The sequence below is a fragment of the Pteropus vampyrus genome, unplaced genomic scaffold, assembly GCF_000151845.1.
Source record: "Pteropus vampyrus isolate Shadow unplaced genomic scaffold, Pvam_2.0 Scaffold453, whole genome shotgun sequence".
NCBI lineage: Eukaryota > Metazoa > Chordata > Mammalia > Chiroptera > Pteropodidae > Pteropus > Pteropus vampyrus.
The window spans coordinates 403,398-421,888 of record NW_011889234.1 but is presented as its reverse complement, the minus strand read 5'-3'; the positions used below and the strand labels follow the sequence as shown (position 1 = coordinate 421,888).

The following is an 18,491-nucleotide window of genomic DNA, read 5'->3' as shown; positions in this document are numbered from 1 at the left end:
GTCTTATACCCACATAATATTAGTGCCCCGAAGAACCTTTAAAACCATCCAGTCCAGAATCATCTGTCTTCAGGGACCTCCCAGGGACCTCCAGCTCTTGGAGAATGGGTCCAGTTTTACACTTCTCAGGGGTCTTCTTAGCCCCCAGCACAATGACTGATACACACAACAGATGCTCACTAAGTACGTATCGACTGACAGATTAATCAATAAATGCTCACAGACTGAAGAATGAGTGTAACCCTCCCTGCTTTGGAATCTGCAGACTGGCTCTCAAGAGAACTGAGGAAGGTGGAGAGGAGAGGCTGGCTATGGACCGAAGATACACTGCTGGGCAACCCTGGGATTGCAGGGTGGGAAGCAAGAGCTTTTACAAAGCTGAAAGGCATAGAAATGATCGGCCCTCAAAGGAACACGTTAAATGACAAATTATAATCCTTGACTATCTTCTAAAATAAAGTTTAGTATCGTCTCTGCTGAAGTGAGTGTTCCTGTTGCACTCACTTCCATTTTTATCCTAGCCCTTAATGTCGGGAGGGATCTTTGGTGGGAAGAGGGAAATGAGCAGGGCCCTTGAAATGGCCCACAGAAACCTTTGGGTAAAAGCTGACTTTCCTTGCCCTGGGTGAGGTGGAGGGGAGTGTCGGGTGGGGAGAGGTCCTTTTCATTCTTGATGGCAACCACTGCAGTAGGTCTGAATTACCTCGATTGTTTTTTATTTTGTTTTTGATTCCAAAGAGCCTGAAAGATCCCAAGAATTCTGGATCTGCTCTAATCTTCACTCATTCCTCTCTTTCTAGTGATTAGCCGTCCTGGCCAGGTTTGTTGGTTTTGAGAGTCAATCAATTGTTGAGTAAACATTTACTGAGAGTCTGTTTATTGGGGGACACCAGAAGAAGCATAAGAGAGAATCCCCTCTGAGGAGTTCACAGTGTAGTCGAGGCCTCGAGGTTTACGAACACCTGCAACGATTAGCAAAGGATAGGACATTAATGATCTGTGAGGCTCGGACTGGCCCCATCTTCCCAGCACCATCTGCCTCCAAATTCTCTTCAAAGACTTCACACTGGGGTAGACACCACTAGCCAGGAGAAGAAGAGGTGTTTCTCCTGGTTAGAGGTTGTAAGGCGAGAAACTGAAAGAAGCTAGGCCATGGTCTAGACTTAGGGGGAAGCCAGCTTGAGAGACGGAAACGAACCTAGAGAAAAACATACCGAGTGTGCCAGGCAGGGACAGCTGGTAGAGTTTAAGTCCTTAGTTAACCAGGGCTCCCTGAGGCTGCAGGCTCTGGCGTGGAATTTTTCTATTTGGTTATGATGGAGTTCAGGACACATACCCCCAAAAGATAACATCTTGGCATACTGAATATTTTAAGCTGAAGGTGTTTTAGAAAACAGTCACTCTGACCTTGCTCCCCTCACCCACTGCACCCCTCTCCTCTGAAAAAGATCATAAAACTCTCATGTGAGAGGTGCCCACCCTGTACCCAGAGGAAAGGAGCATCCTTCTCTTGGAAGATAAAGGGAGCCAAGAAGAATCTGACAAACAGGACTTGCTCAGTTTCCCTTAGTTTGCTATGATTACCTCATACTCCTTAATCTCGCCTGTTCCTTCATGACTGTCCACTCTTCATCAAACCTTGCATACAATAAATATTCAGGTCTTCATTTCCTTATGTGACACATTTTCCTGTAACACATAAAACTTACGTTAAATAAATTTCTCTGCTTTTCTCCCATTAATCTGTCTTCGTCAAGTTTAACTTTCAGATCTGGCCAGAGACCCTAAGAGCACCGAGGAAAATGTTTTCCTCTCCTACATTTACATGAGCCAACACATTCCCCTCCTTTTTTTCTTCTAGCTAGTGCAGGCCAGGTCCCCACCCTGTGCAGTCAGAAGATCCCCAGGAATGAACATCCAGCTCTGTTCAGTGAGGGCTGAAATAATTCCAGAGGGTGGCCTTGAAGGATGGAGAGGAGAGAGCCCAGGAAAGAAGGCTCTAGGTAGACATGAGAAGCATCCAGACAGGCCTGGGATGGTGAATGCGGGGTGGGGGGCCAAATGAGCAGAGTGTATGAGTGAGCACTCTCTGCAGGGGTCCCTGGGAGGGGAGCTTGGGCTTCTGCTGATGGAGGTGGGGGAGGGGTGGGTCGGGGGTGGCTTGACTGGCCAGCCGGGCCTCAGAGCTCTCGGCAGGAAGCTGGCAGCTGTCTGACTGGCCCTGGCCTCCAGCACACTTCCTCTCCACACGATAATCCCTTTCCACTTTATGAAGCAGAGCTGGGACTGCGCACTCAGATTACACCGTGATTAATCCGCACCACCACCCTATAGCTGGCTTTATTTCATGTTCATTTCTGTCCACATCCCCTTCAATCATTTGTACTTACTTCTAACATTTAGCTTTTCTTATTTCTCATTATTAAAATGTCTAAAAACTTGGTCACCATTGTGACCCTAGCTCTGGGGAGGAGGAGTGGCAGCTAAAGGACCTTAAATCTCTCCTTTTCAGAATCCATATTGGACAGCAGCTTCTGAATTGAAAACCAGACAAAGGCAAGGTTCTGGATATTCTCAAGGCAACTCTGATTTACATTCCAGAAGGAGCTTTCTGGATCATCAACTGAGTCCTGGGTGGTTTTCACTGGGCAACGTTTGCATCAAAGGCCTGTTTGCCAGCCACCTCAGAGATCTCCTGGGGCCTGACACAGCCTCCCTTCCCCTCCTTGCCCCACCCAACCTCTGACTCCTCCACCTTGCTTCTTCCTGCTGCATGGAGGTGGGGCCAAGCCACCCTCCCCCTCTTGGCCTTCTGTGACTCAGTGGAAGCCAGTGGCCACTTCCCCCCAACCCACCCACACTCACATTCCAATGGCCAGCTCACTCCATTCTTGGCACTTGACCCACACCCACCAGGCCTCTGCCTAGAGTAAATAGTCATCTCTTTATGGGACGATTTGTGACCAGGGCCAGCCCCGTATTGGAAGGGGGTCACGTACACGTGTCTTAGCCTCAGAATGTATATCTTTCTTTCCACAGCTAAGAGCTGACCTCTGTGAATCTTCCTTTTGACCTGTGGCTGACCTGGGACATATTTAAGGGAATTAGAGACTTATTCTTATACCTAGCACAGTACTGACTCAATATGTTTGGGAAAAAAAAAAAAAGTTAGAAAAGAAAAGGGAGATTAATAAATGGAAAGTAATTTAGGGGGCCCCCCAGGCTACCCCAGCACCTGACAGATCCTACCATCTTGCATAAGGTCTTATTGAAGCCAAGTTAGAGGTGAAATTGGTGATGTCTGAACTGAAGCCCCAGCTCTGCCAATCCAAGGTCTCAAGTGGGTTGTATGACCCACCCAAGCCTCATCTGTATGCTAAGGATGATAGTTTTGTATCTCATCAATTCCAGAATGTTCAGTTTTTCACCTTTTAATATCTGAAACCAGCATATGTCTTCTAACCAATACGGAAGTAGGGAATTGTATTACTGTTGGTTGCACTGACCCTTCCTACAGGAGGAGCCCATATCCTGCCTGCTGAGCTCAGCATTGGTCATGTGACTTGCCCTAGCCAAGGGAGTATGTAGGGATGTGACATATATCACTTCTAGTCTGAAGCTTTACAGGGCAGCCATGGTTCACCTCAATAGCCAGCAAAGTTCCAGACAGAGGATGTTTCAGAGAGAGGCTTCATTTGATCCCACAGTGAAGATAATGTGGAATCTTCAATGGGCATTTAAGAAGAGAAAAACATAAAACTTTCTTCTTTAGCCATTGAACTTTGAGGTTCGATGTTTTGATAGCACAATCTAGCAAATCCTGACTGGTCCTGCATCTTCCAGTTAATCGACAGACTTTTTTTTTTCCTCTTCGTTGTTCATAATGGTGCAACTCGCAATCAATGGTATTGTTGACTCAATGAAACACAGTAGTACCTCTCACCAACTGAAGGAGTTAATCCAGGTAAATCACTGAGCACAATACCTTGCCTACAGTAAATGTTTTATTTCTGTTAGCCATTGTTATGTTTTTAGCCCTCTGCGCATAGCCACTGTTCCTTGTGAGTTCGGAGTAATGACCTGATGACACAGAAAGCTGTCAGCCCTCTCAGATCCCTTGTGGAATGAGAAAGGGTATAAATAAGTTTGAGTAAATAAAATGTGGTTTTGGCACTTGCTGTTGGAGGCTCTTGGAGGGTGGAGGTGTTTCAGATGGCCTTCTCAAAAGCCAGCCTTTGAAAAAACCACTTGTCTGGGTAGTAACTAAGAATGCTGATTTTTTTTTTCTTCATTAATTAACAGTTAGTCATCTGGGACATGAGAAGGTGGGAGAAACTACTAAATCATGAGATGGCAAACTATTAAATCATGAGTGCAACAGGATAAAGAAAATCCCTACTCTTAGACAAAGCAAAATATAAGAATCTTGAATTTTTACAGAATTAGGTATGGGCCAGAGATCTGGTCTGAAGATAGGAGATATCTTTACCTTCTGTGTTATACCCTTGTGCTTTGGAAGTGCTCTCTCCGGGAATTGTATAGCCAGCCCCTGCAGACCCAAAGGCCGTGAGAGGGTTCCACACACTGAGCCGGGCCTCGGTACAATTGTGATGGCAACCGGGTCTGTCTGACTTTTCACAGCCACTGTCCACCCCTTCGACATCTGCTCCCCTGAAACTCAGGTCACTCGCCTGCCTCCTCCTTCACTTCCTGCGCTTAGGAAGATGATAAAAGTCGTTTATCCTGACGTATTAGTGACTTATGTATTATTTCCTCAGGAAAATCATGTTTTAAAAAGGAAACTAAAGAATGAAAAAGGAAATTAGGAAATTACAGGACAGTATTTAAGGATGCCATCACAATGTGTTAGGAGTCTGTTAATTGCAAGAAATTAAAGTTCAGTTAAATTGGCTTAAGTTTTTTAAAAACGGCTTATTATCAGGAAACTGGAATTCACATGAAATTTGGTTGCAGATAGTAGAGTGTGTCCTCAAGGTAACTGAAAAATTCCTCGTAGCTAACTTCTCGAACACTCTCTCACTCTCTGGGGATCCATGCTCTCTCATCTGCCTGTGTCCAACTCTGTCTTTTCTCTCAGCACATGCCTTTCTTTACTTAATTATCAGCTCGCATGTGGCCCCATCACGGCTGCCCTAAAATGGTGGCCCCAGTGTCTCATGACTATGTGACTTTCTATTTCAATCCCCAATACAAAATAAGTAGAATTTTTCTAATCTAATTGCTAATCCTTGGGAGGAAAATCTGGCTTCATCCACCCTATAGATGATTCCATTGGGGTCTGTTGACCACACCAGAGTCAATCAGCTGTTGTGCTGCCATTATCGGGCCAGTCAGTTTCTTTAAAAACACAACATGGTTGGCGTGTCATACAGAATTTGGTTCAGCTGCCTGTGGCAGAATACCCGAAATAATAGCAGTTTAAAGATGGAAATGTATTTCTTTCTCATCTAAGAGTTGAGCAGTCCAAGACTGGTATGGTGGCCTCTTGATCACTATTTTGGTATATAGCATCTGTCTTCAAAGTTACCTCATGGTCCAAGATGGCTGCTAAAGCTCTAGTCATCACATCACGTTGGGTTACAGGCTAGAAGGAGGAAAGGAAGGAAGACCGAAGCTCTCTCCCACTTTCTGAGGAGTCACCTCCTCTCAAGCAGCCTTACCAGGAGTCCCACAGAACACTTCCACATATATCATTGCCAGAACCTAGTCATGTAGTCACAGCTAGCTTCAAGAAAGCCTGGGAAATGGATTTCTTTTTTAGCAAGACACGTTGCCACCATAATATAGTCAGAATTCTGCCACACACACACACATGCGTGCGCGCGACAAACACACACACACACACACACACACACACACACACACACACACACACACACAGCAAGAATGGGTATTTAGGGACACTCAGAATCTCAGCAGCTGGGAGGGAAATATAGGACATCTCTAGAATGTTTTTAAGTTTTCTTTTTCTGTAAGAAAGGTGTGTCACTTTTACTAATTTTAAAAATTAATAAAAGAATCACTTTGGGAAAAAAAGATAAAAACTCCGGAAAAGAAAGGTCAGTGTTTAACTCAGAGGAATAATTTCTGGAGGTGGAATTTCAGGCATTGGAGAGATGGTGGTGTTTTAGCGGTGGGGTAGAGACCTTGCCACATGAACATATGGAAGCCCTACCCAGGTCGTGTGAGAGTTTTGTAGTCGTGGATGTCAGTTAGCTTCTAAACTTGAAGCCAAAGTTGGTAAATATGACTGTTCACCCCTCTCCGTTTCACAGCATCACTCGCGGTGGTGAAGTGTGAAACTCACAGTCCACTCTGGTATAGTTCTCTTTTTTTCTCACTGTGATCACCTCCCATGCTGTTTCGATCCTTTTCAGACTCCCTAAACAAAGCAGGGAAACTCCCTCCCTGTGGAACCCTTTCTTTTATTTTCAGCCTTGCCTTCTGCCTCTTCCTTATCCCCAAATCTAGCCTCCAAGAAACTTCTGTCCCCCAAGATGCCCGGCCTTCCCTTTGCATAGCTAGCAAACTTCTACTTTCTCCACAATACCCTGTTCAAAGCCACCTCCTCTGTGAAACCTTCCTTGATTGTTCATAGGAATGGGCCTTTCTTTTTTCTTGTGTGTTTCTATGTGTGTTTCTATGTGTGTTTCTATGATGCTTTGTGTACTCATCTCTGCCAGGAGGCCTGTCTTCTCTCCCAGAGAATGAACTTTTTTAGGGCAGGGACTGAGCTTTATTCTTGTTGATATCTCGGTGCTGAGCACAGAGCCTGGCATGAACTAAGGTACCCAGGTTAAGGCAGTTGCAAATCAGTAGAGCATAATAGTTCTGAGCAGAGACTCGTGCTACCCCACCAAGTTCAAAGCCAGGCTTTGCTACTTATAGTGACTTAACTTCTCCATGCCTCATTTTCTCTACTTGTAAAAAGGGGGTAATGATTCTTCTTACCACACAAGCTTTTGTTGAAGTTTAAATAAGGGAACATATACCAAGGTCTTGTCACCCATTGTGTGTGAGTTATTACTATTATCTTTATTGTTTCTGAATAAGGAGCTTGTGTAGCAGAAGAGGCACAATAGCTCTGCTCCTCACCAGCTTGATGATTTTGGTCAGACAAGATTATCTCTCTGAGAGATGCAGACTGATGTTACTTAAAAATATTTTGTGACAATGACACATTGGCATGTCAACTTCCTGGAGAAATTCAGGAAAGTTACAAACACCATCTCTCTGCTTGAAGGATCTTGCATATTCCTCTGCCCTTGTCCATTTGCAGAGAGCACATTTAGTAACCCAGAGTGTTGGAAAAGGCCTGGCTGGAAAGGGTTAATCCCAGAGCCTTAGAAGGAACTGGGCTTTGGGGAAAGAGGGGTTTCAAGGGTTGGTGGCCAATGAGGCCTCCCTGCCTCCATCTGAGGCACTGGGAGTCATACTATGGTGATATAGAGTGTGGGTCCACTTTGCATTTATGTGGGGCTTTTTATTTCTGCTGTTCTGGTGAGTTACAGTTGAACTGCATTATGGAGAAATGTGGCACAGTGAGAGGGAAATGCTTTGTTCAGCCAGGGTAGCATGGGAAGTCGTTGGAAACGTGAGGACTAGATCCTTGACTCGTTCAATTACAAATGTTTTTGGAGCCTGCTCTGTGCCAGGTTCAATTCCAGGTATGGAGGAATCAGCAGAAAGCAGGGCAGACAGGGTCTCTGACTTAATGGAGACAGCAGGCAATAATCAAGGAAGCAAATATGTGCCATATTTCACTGATTCCAAGATGTACCCCCCACCACCACTTAAAAATCTCTGTAGTCAGAGTGGATGCATCTCACAATTAGTGATATGTCTTGAGATCATTTTTTTTCTTTCACAGTGATACATAAAATAATGCTGCATCTGAGATTCGATAAAATATAATAATATGATTCAGGCGAAGGCATCCTAACCTTCCATGATACTGATTTATTTTCCTTACAAGCAAGTTACAGTAGTAGAAACTTGGAGCCTGAAATGAACAATGATTTCTCTGAGCCATTCCTGAAACTTCTTTAGAAATGCTCTGTCCTCTCAGTTTATTTCTATGACTCCGCTTTCCTTTGAAACACACAAGGATCTTGCCTGTATCAGTAAGACATTTGTTTGGCTAAAAATAAGAGAAAATCCAACCAACCATAAATTATACTAACTTGCATAACCTGAGGGCTGATGCAGCTGCTCAAATAAGTCACCAGGTACTCAGATGTCTTCTATCATCCTCAACTCATGACATTAACCCTCATGGTCACAGAATGGCTGCTGCACTTAGTGGCCTCACACCTGTGTTCTAGGCAGGAAGGAGGAAGAAGGGCAAAGGGGGCAAAGGGATCATCAGCTTTTTTTTTTTTTTTTTTTTTTTTTAAAGTCAAGCATTTCCAAGCTTTTTCCAGAAGTTTTACTTGGCCAACTTTGCCTACAATCACAGGTCAGTGTGATGTCACATGCTCACCCCTGAGTTAGAAGGTAGCTGTTGAAAAGAGAGTTACGGATGAAGATGAAAAGCAGCAGTGTCTGCTCTGCTGAAGAAACAGGACAATGTAGCTCTCACGAGTGCACTGGGTACATGTGTGTAATGGCATTGGTGGTGGGAATCAGAAGGAAGAGGAGACACCTTTCTTGCTCCTGAAGAAAAATCACTAAACAGGTTTATCTCACCTGAAAATGTGACAGAAGCCAGTTGGCGCACACTGAGACAAAGCCTGGGTTTCTTCACACTCGTCTGCAAATATCTAGTCAGCTCAAGGAACAGGATGATCTCATGGACACTGTCCATATGTTGCGAACCACTTACTAACTCCCAGATAAGAGGGCAATAAACATTCCAGATCAGGTATAGAACCCCCGACTCTTGCAGCAGAAATTCCATTCTGCCCAGAGAGACTGAAATGATTCCATCGAGAAGATAAGTAGCTCACAGGGGAACAGAATTGCTCCATGGGGAGCCGGAAGATGGAGAAAGTCTCCTTAACTTCGCGCTGGTGTCCTGAGGGCAGGACTCTAGTCTGGAGCAAGGCCAAGCCAGATTCTCACATGAAGGGAGGGGGAAGTGGGGCTGGGTCAGGGGAATGACTCTGGCGCAGGGTGGGGTTGTCTGTTGGGGGACAACACATTAACAAAGGTGCCGCCCGTTGACTACTTTCTTTACCAGTCTGATGGTCTGGCTTTTCCATATATCTTTTCATCTTAGGTCTGTCAACTAAACACATCAATAAAATTCCTTCTGGAAGTGGTTGAAAAACTATACACACTCGTAGAATTTATTGGTAGATTGCAAAAAATGGCCATAATCCTTCACTGCTCCCTTATGCTTATTGCTTGCGAGATGACTTTGCGGCCCCTCCTACCGAAAACAGCAGGCTATTTCTCCATTTCTCAGAGTCTGGCTGCCCTGGTGACTTGCTTTCCCCACTAGAATGCAGTGGGTATTATCTGTGCTGTTCTGAGCCCAGGCCTCAAGAGAACGTGCCTATTTCTCTCTTGGAAACTCATGTGCATGGGCCGGGCTAGCTTGCTGGTGAAGAGGGGGACAAAAGGAGTAGAGAAGCTGCCCCAGCTGAGGCCATCCTAGACCACAGAGCATGAGTTCGAAGCTGATCGCAGAGCAGGAGCCAGCCAGCCTCAGTACGACGATGTGCAGAATCCTGAGCCAAATAACTGTTGTTGTTTTAAGCCCCTAAATTTTGGGTGATTTGTTAAACAGAAAGAGCTACCTGATACCCTTACTATGTGCCAGACACTGGCTACGTACTTTATGTAATTGTCCTATTTCTCTTAACTATATTAGTACTTATCAGTGTGTAGAATGTGTGTTCGGGGGGGAAAACAGCCCCCAGCCTGCCCCTCAGTTTCTGCCTGTTCTTCCATTCTGATTGAATTTCCATGTAGTCATTTTCTCCAAGGAGCTTTCAGGCTCTGACAAAAGGACTGGAATTTTCTGTGATAATCCTCTATCATTCCTCAGTCTCCTGTCACTTAAAGGTGTATAGGGTTAGGGAGGTGGCACTCCTGTTGGAATCCATCCAACTTTTCATGCTGCAAGCAGCTTTCCTTGGAGCTTTCTTGCTGTTTTTAAGCATCTGTAGGTTCCTAGATGCCAGAGACTAAGAGGTGATCCTTTAGTGCATTTATCAGACACTCCTAAGGCACCAAGGGAAGAATGTAAGATATTTGATTCTTTCTATGCAGAAAGAGCTGGGGGCAGATGGAAAGTGGTAGCTTAAAGCTCTTGGCAGGATGACAAAAGCAGTGACCATGAGAACTGCCAGCCTAGGGCAGCCTCATGCCAAGGAGGAAGGCGCAGCCTCAGGCCGATGGCGCGTTCCTGCCTGGCTAGCTGCTCTCAGAAGTGGAAACGCTTCTTCCGGATCTTATTGTGGGATGCGAGACACAGTTTGCTGCAGCCCCTTGGGGTAACAGACACTTACTTAAAGTCAAGGTGTCTGCCAAAAGATAATAGCTTTAAATGTAAAATTACAAATCATTATGGGTAATGTGATGCAAATTGCAACAGAAGCATTGGCAGTATTTTACTTTGATTTCGGTTTTGCGTTTCTTTTCCTGCCAGCCTTGTCTAAAGTTGCTGCTAGGGATGGACACCTTATTGACACATCATCCACACTTCAGCTATGGCATTGATATTGAGTGGAGGTCAAGCAGATTACGGAGGAGCCCTCCTATCCACACAAACTGTGCTTATTTCTCAGAAACCCATATTTAATAACTTTTTAAATATCAGTTTCTTCATTTACCCTCTGGGTAGCGCCTGGATGTGTTCAATTTCCATTGGAAATTGGAATTGGAAGTCAATTTTAATGGTTAATCCAAAAGCCATCATTCATCAAATGCTTAGCGAAGGCTTTAAAATAACCAGTTGGCTGGATTTGTTTTCTTTACTGTCCATGGGCCTCTGCTGGAAGAGGAAATACTTGTAAGCACCTCGGTCCTTAAACAGTTCAAACTCGAGTTCTGTGTTCTTTCTTGTTCAAGGGACGTAGGACAATTGAAAAGTGGTTATTTCTCAACTGCTTCCCCTTAGAACCATGGGGAGGTAGGTGTAGCTGATTTTAAGGTCTATCTCTAAGCAGCAAAATCAGAAAAGAAAGAAAGAAGCAGCAAGAAATATGGAAATGTTAAAATACTTTTTTCGAGTGTTTTATATCAAACTTCTTTCAAGGAAGGAGGTTCAAACTGGCTAACCCTTTGGTCACACAGAGAAGCGCTACCAAGTATACTCCCCACTACAGTGGGTGTCTCGAAGGGCTGACTGCCGAGAGAATTTTTGATATAGATTTCTGGAGCCTTTAGGTTGAGAACTGTCTCCTTGTGGGTCTGTGTGGGTCTTGCTTCATCTTCCTCTTTTTCGGCTCTTCTGTGGCCACCTGTTTCCGAGGAGCTCGATGCTTGAATCACAAGGAAACCTAGAGACTGAAAATAGAGCCCATTTCCCAGAATCTCAGGTACCTAGAGGAAAGAGGGGTGGGGACTTCTTGGACATGAGGTCACATTAGCTGACAAAATGCAGCTGTCATGGGCCCCACAGCTCTATCCAGCTCCTGGTGGCAGGGAAGGAAACCAGTTTCACTGGGACATACTGCCGAGGTTTTCACTGTTTTCATGAGTGAACTACCACACGCTGGAAACGTGGGCCAGACTCAAATGAACCTACGGCTGGGACCACTTTCTCTACTGAAAGTGCTCTGTCAATTCCTAACTGTGCGAACTGCCTTAGATCAACAGCCCCATAACTCTCATTTTGATGTTTGTCACCCGAGAACTTGAGGTCATCTGTGAATGAGGTCTGTCAGCCCTGGCATCTGCTCCCCGAGACCACTGGTTTCTGAAGCATACTGCAGATTGGTGTGAAACTTAACATTTCAAAAGAAGCTTTGTAGCATGTCCAGATGGTCCTAGAGTACCCCTTATACACAACCTATGAGCCAAGTGTCCTCAGTTATTATACTGTTCACAGCACACCTGAGTCAAAACATCACCTTTCTCAGCTTCTGTGCTCAGGTTACTGACCCAAGAGAATAATAATAGCAAACATTATGTAATATTTCTCTATTGCTGTGTAATAAATCACCCCTGAACTTAGCTGCTTCAAACAACAAAAAACATTGATTATCTCACAGTTCCTTTGGGTCAAAAATTCGGGAATAACTTAGCTTGACAGTTCTGATGCAGTACCTTACAAGGTTTTAGTCAAGATCTCACCTGAGGTTGCAGGCATCTGAAGGCTTGACTGGGGCTAGAGCAGGAGTCTCCAACCCCTTAAGCCGCCGCCATCCAGTACCCATCCATGGCCTGTTAGGAACCGGGTTGCACAGCAGGAGGTGAGCAGCAGGTCAGAGAGTGAAGCTTCATCATCTGTATTTGCAGCCGCTCCCCAGTGCTGGCATCATCTCCTCAGCTCCACCCCAGATCATCAGGCATTAGATTCTCATAGGAGCACCGGTCCCTGGTGCCAAAAAGGTAGGGGACCGCTGGCTGGAGGATTCAGTTCCAAGATGACTCCCTTACTTGGCTGGCAACTTGATGCTGGCTGTTGGTAGGAGGTCTCAGCTCCTAAATTATGTGAAGGCATTACTTTGATTAAAATTTAAAACTATGTATTAAATTAAGTAAATAAATACACACTAGGAGGGATCTAAACCCAAATTTCCCTGCTATTGTAATTTTGTCTGCACTTTCTCATGCTGCCGCTGGTCTCCTCTGGGTACATGTCTATCTTCCCCACGGAGCTGTGTGCTCCTCAATCAGGAGCCTAAGGTTATTAACATTTCCAGTGCTCTGCCACCCCATGTCCCCATCCAGCTCCTCTTCTTCCACTGCTCAGGAGTTAGCCCAGTATGACACAGACAGAAGGCGCTCAACACGAAGAGAATTCAGTAGAATCACTTTCTACCTGAAGTACATTCCACAGTGGGAAACACACTAACTCTGAGGTGAATCTCGACCCATGTTCAACCAGAGTGAGCAGAAACGTGGATCTCAATTGCTCTGATCTGATCCCCGCAAAGTGGACCAATAACATCAGGGGTGTGGAGAGGGTGGATGACAGGTAATAAAGGAACAGGAGCAGAGGCCCCAATAATTTCTTTTCTAAGCGGGCCAGGGCCTCACTCTACCCGGAATCCTGGGCAGCATGATTGTGTTTAAAGGTAGCTGGCCACCCTCAAACATGGTCCTGAGGGCCGACCTGGGGCTCATCATGATGGAGACCTGGCAGAGCTGTGGGAGGCTCTTCTTGTTTAAAAAGAAAAAGTGTATTCTCTCCCACTCAGAATACTCCCTGTTGGCTCATCTCCGCACAGGTGATGGCAGGAAGGGGAGAAAAAAGAGAAAGAGGGTGGAGGGGCATTTCCCCTCGTGGACTGGGTTGCCAAAACAGCTGCTCTAAGATTCCTCTTTTCTGTGGGTCTCCCTGACAGTATGGCCCTGCTACTTGAAGATACTTAAAGTATGCAGTTTAGTCTACAGCCATGCCACCCTGAACAAGCCCGATCCTGTCTGATCTCTGAAGCTAAGCAGGGTCGGGCCTGGTTAGTACTTGGATGGGAGACCACCTAGGAAGACCAGGTGCTGTAGGTATAAAAAATAAAAAAATAAAAATAAAATAAGGGATTGTAAGCTGACAAGTTCCTTGCAAACTGTGAAGTCAACCACGGGGTGCCTCGCCTTAAAAAAAAAAAAAAAAGTACGTGGTTTAAGTACTTTCGCATGTGGCACTCCCACTCGAGAATGTACTCACCCACTCTCTCCAGGCAGAACATCTCCTCTCTGCACCCCGCTTTGGCCATGCTAGTTTGTCTTTCTAGGCCTGAGTAGTTCAGGCCTTCTATGGTTGACCAGGAAAGAAACCCACCTCACATTAGCTTAAACTGGAAAAGGAACATGTGGACACAGAGTTACCATATGATCCAGAAATTCCACTCCTAGGTATATACCCCAAAGAATGGAAAACAGGTATTCAAACAAATACTTATACAGGAATATTCATAGCACCATTATTCATAATAGCCAAAAGGTAGAAGCAACTCATAGGTCCATGAGAACAGACAAAATGTGGTAGGTATATCCGTATAGTAGAATATTATTCAGCCCTCAAAAGGAATGAAGTACTTAAACATTCTACAACATACATTAACTTCGAAAACATCATTCTAAGTGAAAGAAACCAGACACAAAAGGCCACGTATTATATGATTCCATTTATATGAAACTTTCAGAACAGCTAAAGCCATAGAGACAGAAGACAGACTAGTGGTTGCCAGGGGTTCAGAGAAAGCGGGGAATAGGAAGTGATTGCTTGTTGGGTATAGGGTTCTTTTTGGGGTGATGAAATGCCTTGGAGTTGGATAGAGGCAATGGTTACACAACACTGTACTCAATGCTGCTGAACCACACACTTTAAAGTGTTCAGTGGCTAATTTTATGTTATATGAAATTTAGTAAAAAAAGAAACAACCCAATGCTTAAAAAAATAACATTTAATAACAATTTGGTGAGGAGCGGGGGAGAGAAAAGGAACATCTGGGCTCATATAAACGAAAAGTGCAGGATAGGACCTGCTGGCTCCAGATGTGGCTGAATCCTGGGGCTCAGTGATGCTGTCAAGGTTTTGCCTCCATCTCCCAGCTCAGCGTCATCTCAGCAGTTCTCACATGATGGGAGGAGAGAGTTACTGCCAGTTCTGGTGTCACATGATGCTTAGCAGGCAAGAGAGACTTCTTTCCAGGTTGGCAATGTGTCTTTCCTTGGACCAATCATCCCAACTAAGACATGGAGACTTCTGACGGATCTCGATCCAGTCATGTGGTCGCCCCCGCAGCCAGCCCAGGATGGGAGTCGGGGCGAAGGTGTCCACGCAAAGCTCACGGGCCGAAGGGGTTACCATGGAACGAGGAAAGGGTGATTCGCTAAAGGAAAGGCTGCTAAGTAATGGTCCATACAGCCTTCACTGGGCTTTTTTAACATCTTCCCTGGAAGACTCTCCCCTCTCTCTCCACCATATGCCAAGGCTCAGCTGCTTCCCTAAGCATTTCTGCCCACTGGGCCCACTGAGACTTCCCTTGCCAGCACTACTACATTCAAGAGCAGAATCCAGCCCTGAGGTTGGCTGTGTTAACTTGTTCAGTCTTTTCAGAGAGCAACTTGGCACTGTGCACTAAATTTTGAATGCTCTTATCTTTTGACCCTGTAATGAGGCTTTTAGGGATATACTCTAAGGACACATTCGGCAAGAATGCAAAGACATACACACAAAGAGGATAGCCTCTGGGTAATTGTTGACAACGGTGAACATGGAATAACATAGAGATCCTCAACAGGGGAGGAGTCAAATAAATTATGGTGAAGATGAACCGTGAACCGCCATGCAGCTGTTTAAAAGGATAGTACATATCTGCATTAATTGACTTGACCATGAAATTAAATTTTAAAAAAGATATGAAAAGGAAATATAGTGTGACCCCATCTTTCAAAAACATAACCCTGGTAATGTTTTTACCAGGGTTCTTCCAAGAATCCAACATTACCAGGGGTCTTGCCTGGTAAATGAGAGGGAAGATAGATCATAGGGTTCAGTCTCTATATAGATGTAATGTATAGATTAACGGCCAAAGTTAACACGAAGTAAATTCTATTATTTAATCACGTCCCTGGAAGAACATTAAAAGGGCTCCAAGTCATAAGCATATATCAGCCTATCGCAGAAGCCCATTCCTCCAAGCCCAGTTCTCTCTGCCCTGCAGCTGCTCACCTCGAATGTATTACAATCTGAACATGCTACTAAATTCCAGTCCATGAGGCTTTTCCCAACTCTGGACATCTTCCTCTTCCCACTGCATTCCTTTATTATGTAGATCAACTTAGCTCTCCTCAGCAAGTAATAATTCTTCCTCTCTTTAGAAGAGAGAAGTGAGAGAAAACTGAACAGGCAAGCTCCAGATTTTCTTCAGTGGGCAGGGGGAGAGAGAAAATTAAGACCACTCTTTCGTTAATGATTTTAACTCGTGTAAAAACATATGTCTGCATGCATAGAAAATAGTACTTGGAAAAATATACAAAAGTTGCATCAGGGCTATCATTGGGTGGTGGGATTATAGGTGATTTTTTTGCTCTCTCCTTTATACCATTTGTCTGAATTTCTTTTTATAGAGCGTGTTCTACTTTTATATTCAGAAAGCTTAAAAAAAAAACCCCTTCATACTGTGGCATATTTCTTTTTATTCCTTCCCCATCCCAAGATCCAGCAAAAGATAGAGACTTGAGACACTGAATCCATCCTCAACACAGAATAATTTCTTTTTCTCTTTAATTTTAGAACTTTAAAAAAGTACCCCACCCCCTTCACACTTAATAAGAAATATGAATAAAAGAAAATTCCTTAGTAGGTTCATAAGTTTTACCCCTAACATGCTATTGTGCAGATTCATTTTAAAAAAAAAAACGGGCTGAACCTGCAGTGTTAAGGACTGAGGTTGTCCTGAGGGCCAAGGTCAGTGCCTCCACAGCATGGGGCTCGGGGGAAGGGCGCTGCCCTCCCTGAGCAGCTGCCCCAACAAACTCCCCCTTTTCAAATGGAAGCTGACCCATGTAGCTTGGCCACTGGGTTTTGAGAACTCCCCACTGCCACGTTGGAGTTTCCATAGCCCCTCGATGAGCCTCCAGCAGGTCTGAGCGCCCCTGGCCGTGTGCGAGGCCAAGCGGGAACTCCCGCCTCTGCAGAGCTGCTATATGAAAGCCCTGGAGTCTGAGCAGGGTAAAAATTACTGCTGCCTGCTTTCCTCTTCCTGCTAGGTCCCTCCCGGCCTCCTCCGCCACTTCCCCTGGGTCCCCTCTGGCCAGCTCTGTTTCTGTGTTTGGGCCAGGCAGGGGAAAAAAGTGTTTGGCTCAGCTCCTTGTTTGTCAAGAATCCAACATTACCAGGGGTCTTGCCTGGTTTCAAGTATTTCCCGGTGCCTTTCGTTGCTCCGTAGTCAAGTTTCTAGCCAGGATTTCTTGGCTCTGGGAAAGATTGAGTGCCTGTCTGAACCTTCTAGGCCTGTGTTTCATTTGCAGCCGCCTGGCTCTGACTGGGTGACAGTCCCAGCTCTCCCTGATCAGCCCAACCCCTTCTGCTTGGCCAGCAGAGCAGGCAGGCCCTTTGTGTTGTCCTGGTGCGTCAGAGGAAAGAGGCTCCTAGTGTCCATCCCACCCCTGTGTCCTGGGTTTACTATAGCCCCATCACACCCTCAAGGGTGGCACTGCCTTCCAAGAGCCAGCAGTTCCTGTTTGCTTGCAAAGGCCAGAATGCCAACCCCAAACAGAGTAGCCCTTAACTCTTTCTAAGTCATACTGGGACCTGTTCAGCACCTGGTGCTTTCCTGCTAGGAATTTCCAGCTGTTCTGATCTTTCACACAGGGCTTGGCAAGGCTGAAAAGGTCTGGAAGCAAATGAATTCAGGAAGCCTGCAGAACATCAGGCCTGAGCTGGTGGGCACCTCTCCCTCTCCCTGCTTAAGGACTCCTTCTGTACTCCCAGTCACTTCCAGCTTTTGGATTCATCTGGGGCAGAGGCCCTGAGGGGGCTTCAAGGCCCTGAGGGGGCTGCCTGGCCCTGGAGTCCAAGCTCCCAGAAACAGAGAGCGGTTTACTGGTGTGATATTGTGCTCCAGGCAAGGTGCTCCAGGGTTGCCAGCTCAGTGCAGAGAAAGGGGTGAGCTGTGGCTGCAGGTTCTAGGATCCAACTTGGGAGCCTGTTCAGGACATGGACCCAGAAGCAAAGAACTCGGTGGACCGCCTTGTGCTCATGCCTTTCCATTGTGGAGGTGTGGGGGAAGCTGTAAATGTTAAAACAATGCTTCCTGGACAAAGACTTCCTCTCTTCCTCGTCTTTAAGACTATAAAGTATTTCCTGAGCTCTCATTTGCTTTTCTTTTAGGTACCATGATCAAACATATGGATAAACACAAGAGTATTTGTAGCCTGTGTGCTGTTGTAATCATTGGAGAAGGGAAAAGGCATTGTTGGTGAGGTTTTCTTTTTTACATTTCTGACACTCTAGAAAGTTATGCTGATAAAATAGGTAGTTGGAAAGGTGCCTTTCCTGCTCCATCCTGCCAGCCCAGCACATATTTCCAGCTCTTTCCCCCAGGATTGCTAAACCCCAGCAGCTGACTTCAGCCTTGGGAGTGAGGAGCTGCAGGAAATGTGTTACTGGGGGTGTTAAGGAAAGCTATGTTAGGCTCTTCCTTTGAACCCAGGGAATTCCCTGGATGGTGGGTGGGACCCAGGATGGGGGACAGGAGGAGCTACAGATCCCCTCTGCTGCAAGGGCGGGTGGTGACAGGTCACAGTGACTTCAGTTCGGCAAGACCTCTGGCTCACGCAGTTGGACTTTCACACCCTTCACCGGGTTGGGTCCTCACTCAGACGTAGATAAGAACTAGTCTCAA

General features: G+C 45.5%; 1 long non-coding RNA gene and 1 pseudogene across 1 annotated transcript; one reads left to right on the top strand and one right to left on the bottom strand.

Annotated features, from left to right (window-relative positions):
• Window positions 1-709: 709 nt before the first annotated feature.
• Window positions 710-2,065, bottom strand: LOC111732384. The gene is made up of 3 exons (XR_002777531.1): window positions 1,884-2,065; window positions 1,585-1,689; window positions 710-962 (listed from the first exon to the last, which is right to left on the bottom strand). It is a non-coding gene; the product is annotated as an uncharacterized LOC111732384 (long non-coding RNA).
• An 11,460-nt stretch (window positions 2,066-13,525) lies between these two features.
• LOC111732400 lies at window positions 13,526-13,644 on the top strand (annotated as a pseudogene).
• Window positions 13,645-18,491: the final 4,847 nt, after the last annotated feature.